Source organism: Microtus oregoni, unplaced genomic scaffold (assembly GCF_018167655.1).
Source record: "Microtus oregoni isolate MIOR12 unplaced genomic scaffold, Mior012 000099F_ref0000060, whole genome shotgun sequence".
Lineage (NCBI taxonomy): Eukaryota > Metazoa > Chordata > Mammalia > Rodentia > Cricetidae > Microtus > Microtus oregoni.
The window spans coordinates 2196056-2208293 of NW_024544712.1; positions in this window are offsets into that span (position 1 = coordinate 2196056).

The window sequence follows — 12238 nt, forward strand, 5'->3', positions numbered from 1 at the left end:
ATCATGTCCTGCAGAATTTAGGGTCTGAAAACATTTAAACAAAAGTACACGTTTTATATGTGTTAGCACATTTTATATTACTGGCCCTGCAAGGATACCCACACAATCATTATTTCAATTTTATAGCTATGGAACCAACACAGAGATGACAATACACATATTTGGTTCCAGGAAACTACAAGGATATAAAATACAGTGCATTCTCCATAGCCCTCAAACATGGTGCTTTAAGTAATTATGATTTTCTACAAGATTTACTTACATGGAAAGGATGTCAGTGAATGTCTACTTGTAGCAGTGGTCCTCTTTGTCCTTCTGTGTTCTGTGAAATTGCAAGTGATTAATAGATACCACATGGAAAATATAAAATATCTGTTTCTCTCTTTTCTAAGGCAAAATGTTAGTTACTGCCAACTTAAGGGAAGTGACTCTAAAAATTCTTATGTTTCTTTGGCTACCAGAGCTCAATAGATTATGGGCAAATAATCAGTGTCAAGACATAAAGGGACAGAGTGGTCCCTTTAATATGTGAAAATTCTTTTAAAAATAAATAAATTTGAAGTCATACATCAAATAGTTACTATAATTTTTGAGGGCCATAAGAATAAGAATTGTGAAAAATTAAGTAACTCAATAGGATGAAAGAAATATACTGTAAAAGCAAAGTGTCTTTCCTGGAGACTTGGGCCACCTGGCCTTCTATATGCTTCTTAGATACAGACATAAATTACATATTGACAGTATGTAATTGCCAGGACCCTAGGGGATTTTGCTTTGGTTACAAACAAATCCACCTTTTCCCTTTCTGTATTTTACTTTAAATATAACAGTTACCTGGTTATGGAGGTTATAAATGTATACAGTTTTACTTTTTACCTATGATAAAAATTTGAGAACTTACTGTATCCCGTATTTATAGTTACAGTTAGCCAGAAGGAAAAGTTAACAGAGAGAAAGGGGCACGTGTTATTTTATTGCTATTTTTATGTCTCATTTTTATTTGTTGCAGTGATATTTTGCTTGTGATCTAACAAATAAAGCTTGCCTGAAGATCAGGGTGCATAGTTAAACCAGCAGAGGCCAGGGAGTGTGGCACACACCTTTCATCCCAGGAATCGGAAACAGAGGCAGATAGATGGATCTCTTTTGTTCAAGGACACCCTGGGCTACACGAGATTGAATCTGTCTAAAAGAGAAACAAAACTCACACAAAGGTGATCCCATCACTTGGAATCACATGCCTTCAATCCCAGCACTAGGGAGGTGGAGACAGGAGTGATATGGCTGCGCAGAGAGAGGAAGATAAGGCGGGAGGAGAGAGGACCTCATATTAGTCTGAAGCAGTCAGTCTGAGGAGGCAGTCTGAAGACAGGATCCCTGCCCCTTTGGTCTGAGCACTGGAAGAGGTAAGAACTCTAGTGACTGGCCACTCTACTTCTCTGATTCTTCAACGTTCACCCCCTAATAGTTGACTCCAAATTTTGATTATTAATAACAATCAGAAATCTGCTACAATTTATGGCACAATGTCCAACAAAAATCCACAAATCCTTTTTCATTAAAAAAAACAGTGATAATAGAAACAATCATGGAAAAGTAGAAACAGTTTGACTTGGAGGACTAGAGCAGCAGAGAACGAAGAACCTGAGGGTCTGTACATCATCCACTCCATGACAGCCTCTGCTCGCAGGATGCTTACTGTGCCTCATGTTTTCAAGACATGCCATTGGCTTGCAGTCTTCCACCAGGCTTCTCAATAATATCCCGCCTAAAATCAATTTTATTTTAGAAAGTCTCTTTGCAGCCACAGTGTAAAATTGTTTTATCTCTGGGTTTCACAGTTCAATCCAAATGTCACCAAGGTGATTATACAAATCCAAAATCTTATGGTAGGAGCATCTGCCCTGTAGTGAGACCGAGTTCCTCTGTCCCTGATGCCAGTTTTCAAATGAGTCACGGTGTGGATCTCTGTTCACATCATACCCTATTTGTGTGTGTCTGATACAGATGGGTTTTAGGTGCTGCACAGTTCCTCATGACCTTGTTTCTGTCTGCCATGATAAGTGCAGTAGAGTCACTGAAGCCCTGGTAGATTCAGAAGCCCACGTTCCCTTCTGTGCTACCTTTATGAGTTCATTAGATAATAACTATCACATAGCTATCATCATTGTGCTATGAATCAGTCAGGGTAAGCATACCTCTAGCACTGGTGCCAGAGACAGAATATGGTGAAAGAATGGATTATAGCCCACAAAGAAGCTGTGCAGGAGCTAGGGTCCAGCACACAAGTGCTCCTCGAGTGACTTTCATCTTAACCATACAGTACAGTTACTTGGCTACAGATGATGGAGAACAGCCTGGTGTGGGTGCTGGAGAGAAGTGGCTGAGTGATTAAGAAAATATTCTGCTTTTCCAGGGAACTCTACTTTTTTCGCACCAACTCTCAGTAGCCTCAGTGGTCAGCCTCAGGATGGGCATACTAAGCCAGTGCACAGCTGTATCAACCGTCAAAACATGTCAAGACACAAAGCAGAGATACTCCTGTTACTCAGAATATGCCTCCTTCTCATAAGACAAAACCCACAAATCTTAAGTGTGCAACTCAATGAATTGTCACACTGGTACACACTCCTATAACCAATAAGAATTCAAGACACAACATCTTCCTGTAAGGGATGGGGATGTGGCTCACTGAGAAAGCACTTGTTTTGCATGTGCATGGTTTTATGTTCAATTTCCAGAAATAACAATCACACGCGCACACAGAAAGAGAGAGACTCTTTTAGGGGTCTAAAAAGGTGACTGAGTCTTTAAGAGGATGCAATTTTCTTCCAGAAAACCCTAGTTTGGTTCCCAGCACCAACACCAGACTGCTCACAATCACCCATAAGTCCAGCTCCAAGGAAACTGACACCAGCTTCTGGTTTTGACAGCAGGGGATTGGGAGGTGAATGCTCAGGTATTCTAGTGGAAGCATAAAGTGATATGACTTTTTGAATGCTGATGTGACAGTATCTATTAAATTTATAATATGTGTAACTATTGATGACCTTGTTTGGAATTTATACTATAAAAATATTTATACAATTTCACCGGGATAAATACATTAAATGTTTCTATGGTAGTAAAGAAAGGGATGAAGTAAAAAATGGGGGGAAAGGAGGAGGAGAAATGGAAGATAAAGAGACAAATAAACGTTTCTAAAGCACTTCTATTAGTCAGCATCCTCTAAATGAACAGAACTGATAAAATGAAAGTGGATGTGTATGTACATACATATATAAACAGCATGTATTACACTGATTTACAAGATATAGTCTGGGTAGTTCAAAAATGGTTGTCTCACACTGAAAATGCAGAGACTCTGGTAATTGCTCAATCTACAAGGCTGTATGTCTCAGCATTCCCAATATGTCATTAAAGGCCCAGAGGATTCTTGGTTAGCTGCTGGTCTACATTGGAACCCTAAAGATGCTGATTCAAATGGAATGTCACAGCAACAGAATGGACAGGCTTGCCAGCGAGAGTGAAGACAAGAAACACACAAGAAGCAGAGTTTTCTTCTACATCCTTTTATCTGGGCTGCCTCCAGAAGGTACCACCCACAGTTGGGATTGGAGAGTTGGGTCAGTAGTTAAGAGTGCTGCCTGAAAAAAGAGAGTGCTGGCTGCTCTTCTAAATGACCTGGGTTGGATTCCCAGTGCCCACATAGCAGCTTCAGCTACGGGTAAATCCAGTCCCAGGAGATATTCGGACCTCTTTTGGCCTCTGAAGGCACTGCATGCACATACCCTCTGGCAAAGCCCCCATACACACAAAATAAAAATAAAGTCCAAAAGTTTTTTTGTTGTTGTTTAAAAAAAAAACAAAGTATCAACTGAGTATGATGGTGCACACCTTTGATACCAGCACTTGGGAGGCAGAGGCAGGGATCCGTGAGTTTGAGGCTGGTCTCGTCTAAATAGAAGTTCCAGGGCAGCCAGGTCTACACGGATAATACCTTTATTTCTTGGAGAGAAATAAAGAAAGGAAGGAGGGAGTGAGGTAGGGAAGGAGGGAGAGAAGGGAGGGAAGGAGAGAAGGGAGGGAGGGAGGGAGGGAGGGAGGGAGGGAGGGAGAGAGGGAGAGGAGGGAAGGAGGGAGAGGAGGGAAGGAGGGAGAGGAGGGAAGGAGGGAGAGGAGGGAAGGAGGGAGAGGAGGGAGGGAGGGAGAGGAGGGAGGGAGGGAGGAAGGAAGGGAGGGAGGGAGGAAGGAAGGGAGGAAGGAAGCAGGCCTCTCACAGGAAAGGAATGTCCAACAATTTGCATTTTAGTTGCTTCCAGCTCCAGTGAAACTAATAACAAAAGTTAGCCCCTTCAGCACCCAAGACAAGGTATTTGGCTATGAACAACTAGCTACTTGTAATAATAAAGAAGCTGATGAATAGGTTTTAAAAACAAAGCAAGAGTCGAGTATCAGAGGACAGTCCAAGGTTAGCATCCCAATAGCAGAAAAACAATCTGCTGAGAAAATTGCTCAACGCTGGTCCAAGCATCCCCCTGAAGAAGTAAGTGAGATTATTGAATTAATGGTATGACCCAGTGAAATTATGTGTGACTTTCTCTTTTATTTTCCTCCTTTCTTTTTGCTTTCCTGCGACAGTGTCACTCTGTGTAGCCCAGGCTGGCTTCAAATGTGTGATCTTCTTGGTATAGACTCACCGTGCTGGGATTATAGGCATGAGCCACAATGCCGATGATACGGTTGAGCTGATGCAAACACAGCAGCCCTACAGGCTATCCTCTACAATCGTATCGGTGATATTGGATTCATCCTAGCAATAGCCTGATTCTGCACAAATTCCAACTCTTGAGAGCTCCAACAAATCTTCATAGTAGACAACCCAAACATTATTCCTTTAGAAGGCCTCCTCACCACAGCTACAGGCAAATCAGCACAATAGGGCTTACATCCATGACTCCTGTCAGCCATAGAAGGACAAACTCCTGTGTCTGCACTTCTTCAGTCAAGCAATATAGTTGTAGCAGGAGTTTTCCTACTAATCTGATTCCACACTGTTATCCCTAATGACAGTACTATCTTGACAGCTATACTATGCTTAGGCACAGTCACTACTTTATTTACAGCAATCTGTGCACTCACCCAAAATAATATCAAAAATATTGTAGCATTCTCAACATCAAGCCAATTAGGCCTGATAATAGTTACACTAGGTATTAACCAACCTTACCTAGCCTTCTTACATATTTGCACACACACACGCATTCTTTAAAACCATACTATTTATATGCTCTGGATCTATTATCCACAGCCTGAATGACGAACGAGACATTCGAAAAATAGGTGGCCTAGCAAAAGCCATACCATTTACATCCTCGTGTTTAATCATTGGCAGCCTAGCCCTAACGGGAATACCTTTCCTCATAGGCTTCTATTCGAAAGACTTAATTATTGAAGCCACCAACACCTGCTACACCAACGCCTGAGCCCTCTTAGTAACACTGGTAGCTGCCTTAATAACAGCTGTTTACGGCGTATGGATCATCTATTTTGTTTTAATAACTAAACCTTGATTTGTCGCCTCAATTATCATTAATGAAAACAACCCATTACTGATTAACCCAATCAAATGCCTAGCCCTGGAAAGTAATATAGCAGGATTCTTCATCCCATATAACATCCCACCTACAACCATCCAAGTTATAACCATACCATTGATACTGGAAAACCACAGCACTAATAGTAACCATTGCAGGATTTACTATCACACTAGAACTTAATAATCTAACTAATAATCTTTCACCAACAAAACCCTCATCCACTAACTCATTTTCAACCTCTCTAGGCTACGTCCCAACAATCATACATCGACTTCTCCCTATAAAAACACTTAACAGGTAAGGGAGCCGGGCACCTTCAGCTCAGGCGCCAGGCTTCCTGCGCGCTCCTGGATACCACCCCCCCACTGCTCCATTCATCCGGTTGGCCCCGGATCATTGGGCTACCAGCGGCCCTGTTTAGTTGCTGAGGAATCCCATCAGGACAGGTGAGTGTGTGCTACGCAGGGGCGGACTGTCCCGGAAGAGAGCACAAACCCCCTCCCCCAGCTCCTTCTGCAGGGCTGTCTTTCTTTTGCACGACCCAGCACCCCCAGCACCCCTCCCCAACCCTGCCCTGCTGTATGCTAGGACCAGTGCTCAACTACAGTCTTAAGCTCCTAAACTAAGGCGACCCACCCAGAGCGGTGAGTGCCTGCCAGCCGGGCAGGCCTCAGGGTCCCCTGTAAGGGAGCCGAGCACCTTCAGCTCCGGCGCCAGGCTTCCTGCGCGCTCCTGGATACCACCCCACACACACACACTTGCTCCATTCATCCTGTTGGCCCTGGATCATTGGGCTCCCGGCGGCCCTGTTTAGTTGCTGAGTAATACCATCAGGACGGTTAAGGAGGAATCCCATCTGTACGGGAATGGTTCCTGCTTCTACACTGAAGAGATATACCCTGAGAGTCAATCACAGCAAAGACTGGACCAAGAGACCAGGCCTCTCCTGGCTCCATTTGAAGGAAGAGATGGGAAGGCACCAATACAAGAATTCCCCCAACAATCTGAAAGGCAACATGACACCACCAGAAACCAGGGATCCCGAAATAAGAAGAATTGTACACCCTACTCCTGAAGAAATAGAAGAAATCGACTCAAAAGTGAACTATATGAAAATAATAGAGGACCTTAAACAGGAGGTGAAAAACTGCCATAAACAATTAAAGATTACAAACAAAAAGGTAGAGGAAATGAATAAATCGCTCAAAGACACGCAAGAAAACCAAGAGAAACAAGAAAAAGCAATCAAACAGGTTAGGGAAGCGGTTCAAGACATGAAGAATGAAATGGAAGCAATGAAGAAAGCACAAACCGAGGGAAGAATGGAGATGGAAAATCTGGGTAAACGAACAGGAATGACAGAAACAAGTACTAACAACAGATTACAAGAGATAGAAGAGAGAATATCAGACACTGAAGATACCATAGAAAAAATAAACACACTGATCAAAGAAAAGAGCAAAACCAACAAATTCTCATCACAAAACATTCAGGAAATTTGGGACACAATAAAAAGACCAAACCTAAGAATAATTGGAGTAGAAGAAGGAGAAGAAGTGCAACTCAACGGTACAGAAAATATACTTAATAAAATTATAGAAGAAAACTTTCCCAACCTGAAGAAAGAGGTACCTATGAAGGTTCAAGAAGCATACAGAACACCAAATAGGCTGGATCAAAAAAAAAAAAAACATCCCCTCGCCATATAATAATCAAAACACAAAATATACAGAATAAAGAATATTAAGAGCCGCAAAGGAAAAAGGCCACGTTGCTTATAAAGGTAAACCTATCAGACTTACACCTGACTTCTCTATGGAAACCATGAAAGCCAGAAGGTCCTGGATAGATGTACTGCAAAAACTAAGAGATCATAAATGCAAGCCCAGACTACTATATCCAGCCAAGCTTTCATTCACTATAAATGGAGAAAACAAAATTTTCCAGGATAAAAACAAATTCAAACAATACATAGCCACAAATCCAGCCTTACAGAAAATTATAGAAGGAAAATCACTAAACAAGGAGTCCAACAATGCCCACAACAACTCAGTCATCTAGAGACCTTTCACCAGCGCAACTCAAAGAAGGGAAACACACAAACCCTACTACTAAAAAAATGACCGGAGTTAACAACCACTGGCCATTAATATCACTTAATGTCAATAGGCTCAACTCACCTATAAAAAGGCACAGGCTAAGGGATTGGATACGAAAACAGGATCCAACGTTCTGCTGTCTACAAGAAACACACCTCAACCACAAAGACAGGCACCTACTCAGAGAAAAGGGCTGGGAAAAGGCTTATCAAGCAAATGGTCCTAAGAAACAAGCAGGTGTGGCCATACTAATTTCTAACAAAGTTGACTTCAAACTTAAATCAATCAGAAGAGATGGAGACGGACATTATATACTCATAACAGGAACAATTCATTAGGATGAAGTCTCAATCCTGAATATCTATGCCCCGAATATAAAAGCGCCCACGTATGTAAAAGAAACATTACTAAAACTCAAGGCAGCCATCAAACCACACACACTAATAGTAGGAGACTTCAACACTCCTCTCTCACCAATGGACAGGTCAATCAAACAGAAACCTAACAGAGAAATTAGAGAAATAATGGAAGTAATGAAGCAAATGGACTTAACAGACATCTATAGATTATTACACCCAAAGAGGAAAGAATATACCTTCTTCTCTGCAGCTCATGGAACCTTCTCGAAAATTGACCACATACTTGGTAACAAAGTGAACTTAAACAGTTACAAAAAATATTAGTAACCACCTGTGTCTTATCAGATCACCATGGATTAAAGTTAGAATTCAACAACAATCCTACCCCCAGAAAGCCTACAAACTCATGGAAACTGAACACTCAACTTCTGAAACATACCTGGATTAAGGAAGAAATAAAGAAAGAAATTAAAGTCTTCCTTGAATTCAATGAAAATAAAGAAACAACATACTCAAACTTATGGGACACTATGAAAGCACTGCTAAGAGGAAAGTTCATCGCACTAAGTGCCCACTTAAAGAAAACAGAGAAAGCACATATTGAAGACTTAACAGCCCACCTGAAAGCTCTAGAAAAAAAAGAAGCAGACTCACCTAGGAGGAGTAGAAGATTGGAAATAATCAAACTGAGGGCTGAAATCAACAAAATAGAAACACAGAAAACAATCCAAAGAATCAATGAAACAAAAAGCTGGTTCCTGGAGAAAATCAACAAGATTGATAAACCCTTATCCAAACTAATCAAACTAATCAAATTAATAAGATCAGAAATGAAAAGGGGGACATAACCACAAACACAGAGGAAATTCAGAGAATCATCAGATCATATTACAAAAGCCTGTATAACACAAAACGGGAAAATGTAAAAGAAATGGACACTTTTTTAGATAAATACCATATACCAAAGTTACACCAGGACCAGGTGAACAATCTAAACAGACCTGTTGGTCGCGAAGAATTAGAAGCTGTTATCAAAAACCTCCCTACCAAAAAAAGCCCAGGACCAGATGGTTTCAATGCGGAATTCTACCAGAACTTCCAAGAAGAGCTAATATCCATACTCCTAATGTATTCCACAATATAGAAACAGAAGGGTCATTACCTAATTCCTTTTATGAAGCTACAGTTACTCTGATACCAAAACCACACAAAGACTCAACCAGGAAAGAGAATTACAGGCCAATCTCACTCATGAACATCGACGCAAAAATCCTCAACAAAATACTGGCAAACCGAATCCAAGAACACATTAGGAAAATTATCCACTATGATCAAGTAGGCTTCATTCCTGAGATGCAGGGCTGGTTCAACATACGAAAATTTATCAATGTAATCCAGCAAATAAATAAACTGAAGGAAAATAACCATATGATCATCTCATTAGATGCTGAAAAAGCATTCGACAAAATTCAACATCCATTTATGTTAAAAGTCTTGGAGAGATTAGGGATACAAGGGTCATACCTAAATATAATAAAAGCTATTTACAGCAAGCCAACAGCTAACATCAAATTAAACGGAGAGAAACTCAAAGCCATCCCGCTTAACTCAGGAACACGACAAGGATGTCCACTCTCTCCATACCTCTTCAATATAGTACTTGAAGTTCTAGCAATAGCAATAAGACAACATAATGGGATCAAGGGGATTCGAATTGGAAAGGAAGAAGTTAAACTTTCGTTATTCGCAGATGATATGATAGTGTACTTAAGCAACCCCCAAAACTCCACCAAAGAACTTTTACAGCTGATAAACAGCTTTAGTAATGTGGCAGGATACAAGATCAACTCCAAAAAATCAGTTGCCCTCTTATACACAAAGAATAGGGAAGCAGAGAGGGAAATCAGAGAAGCTTCACCATTCACGATAGCCACAAACAGCATTAAATATCTTGGGGTAAATCTAACCAAGGAAGTGAAAGATCTATTTGACAAGAACTTTAAGGCATTGAAGAAAGAAATTGAAGAGGATACCAAAAAATGGATGGATCTACCTTGCTCTTGGATTGGGAGGATCAACATAGTAAAAATGGCAATTCTACCAAAGGCAATTTATAGATTCAATGCAATCCCCATCAAGATCCCATCAAAATTCTTCACAGATCTTGAGAGGACAATAATCAACTTTATATGGAAAAACAAAAAACCCAGGATAGCCAAAACAATCCTATACAATAAAGGATCTTCTGGAGGCATTACCATCCCTGACTTCAAACTCTACTACAGAGCTACAGTAATGAAAACAGTGTGGTACTGGCATAAAAACAGAGAAGTCGACCAATGGAATCGTATAGAAGACCCGGATTTTAACCCACAAACCTATGAACACCTCATTTTTGATAAAGGAGCTAAAAGTATGCAATGGAAGAAAGAAAGCATCTTCAACAAATGGTGCTGGCACAACTGGATGTCAACCTGTAGAAGAATGTAAATAGACCCACACCTTTCACCGTGCACAAAACTCAAGTCCAAATGGATTAAAGACCTCAATATCAGCCCGAACACACTGAAAAGGATAGAAGAGAAAGTGGGAAATACCCTACAACAGATGGGCACAGGAGATCGCTTCCTATGTATAACCCCAGAAGCACAGACATTAAGAGCAACATTGAATAAATGGGACCTACTAAAACTGAGAAGCTTCTGCAAAGCAAAGGACACTGTCACTAAGACACAAAGGCAACCTACTGACTGGGAGAAGATCTTCACCAACCACGCAACAGACAAAGGTCTGATCTCCAAAATATATAGAGAACTCAAGAAACTAGACTTTAAAATGCTAATTAACCCAATTAAAAAATGGGGCACTGATCTGAACAGAGAATTCTCAACAGAAGTTCAGATGGCCAAAAGACACTTAAGGTCATGCTCAACTTCCTTAGCAATCAGGGAAATGCAAATCAAAACAACTTTGAGATATCATCTTACACCTGTGAGAATGGCTAAAGTCAAAAACACCAACGATAACCTTTGCTGGAAAGGTTGTGGAGGAAGGGGTACCCTCATCCATTGCTGGTGGGAATGCAATCTTGTGCAACCACTATGGAAGTCAGTGTTTCGGTTTCTTAGGAAATTCGGGATCAACCTACCCCTGGACCCAGCAATACCACTCTTGGGAATATACCCAAGAAATGCCCTATCATATGACAAAAGCATTTGTTCAAATATGTTCATAGCAGTATTATTTGTAATAGCCAGAACCTGGAAACAACCTAGATGCCCTTCAATGGAAGAATGGATGAAGAAAGTATGGAATATCTACACATTAGAGTACTACTCACCAGTAAAAAACAATGACTTCTCGAATTTTGCATGCAAATGGATGGAAATAGAAAACACTATCCTGAGTGAGGTATCCCAGACCCAAAAAGATGAACATGGGATGTACTCACTCATAATTGGTTTCTAGCCATAAATAAGGGTCACGGAGTCTACAATAGGTGAACCTAAAGAAGCTAAGTAAGAATGGGAACCCAAGGAAAAGCATGTAGTTATGCTCTTGGCTATGGGAAGTAGACAAAATTGCCGGGGAGAAAATTGGGATCTTGGGGTGGGGTGGGTTGGGGGTAAGGGGATATGGGGAGAGAAAAGTTAGAAGGGAAGGAGGTGGGGCCTTGGGAAAGCAGGAGGATTGGGATAAAGGAAGGTTGGACAGGGGAGCACGGAACCACAATTCTTAGTTAAGGGAACCACTTTAGGGTTGGCAAGAGACCTGACCCTAGAGGGGCTCCCAGGTGCCCAAGCTGAGGTCCCCAGTTAGTTCCTTGGGCAGTTGAGAATAGGGAACCTGAAATGACCCTATCCTTGAGCAATACTGACGAATATCTTGCATATCATCATAGAACCTTCATCTGGTGATGGATGGTGATTGAGACAGAGACCCACACTGGAGCACTGGACTGAGCTCCCAAAGTCCCAATGAGGAGCAGAAGGAGGGAGAACATGAGCAAAGAAGTCGGGACCACGAGGGATGCACCCACCCACTGAGACAGTGGAGCTGATCTATTGAGAGCTCACCAAGACCAGCTGGACTGTGACTGAAAAAGCATGGGATAAAACTGGACTCTCTGAACATGGCGAACTATGAGGGCTGATGAGACGCAAAGGACAATGGCACGGGG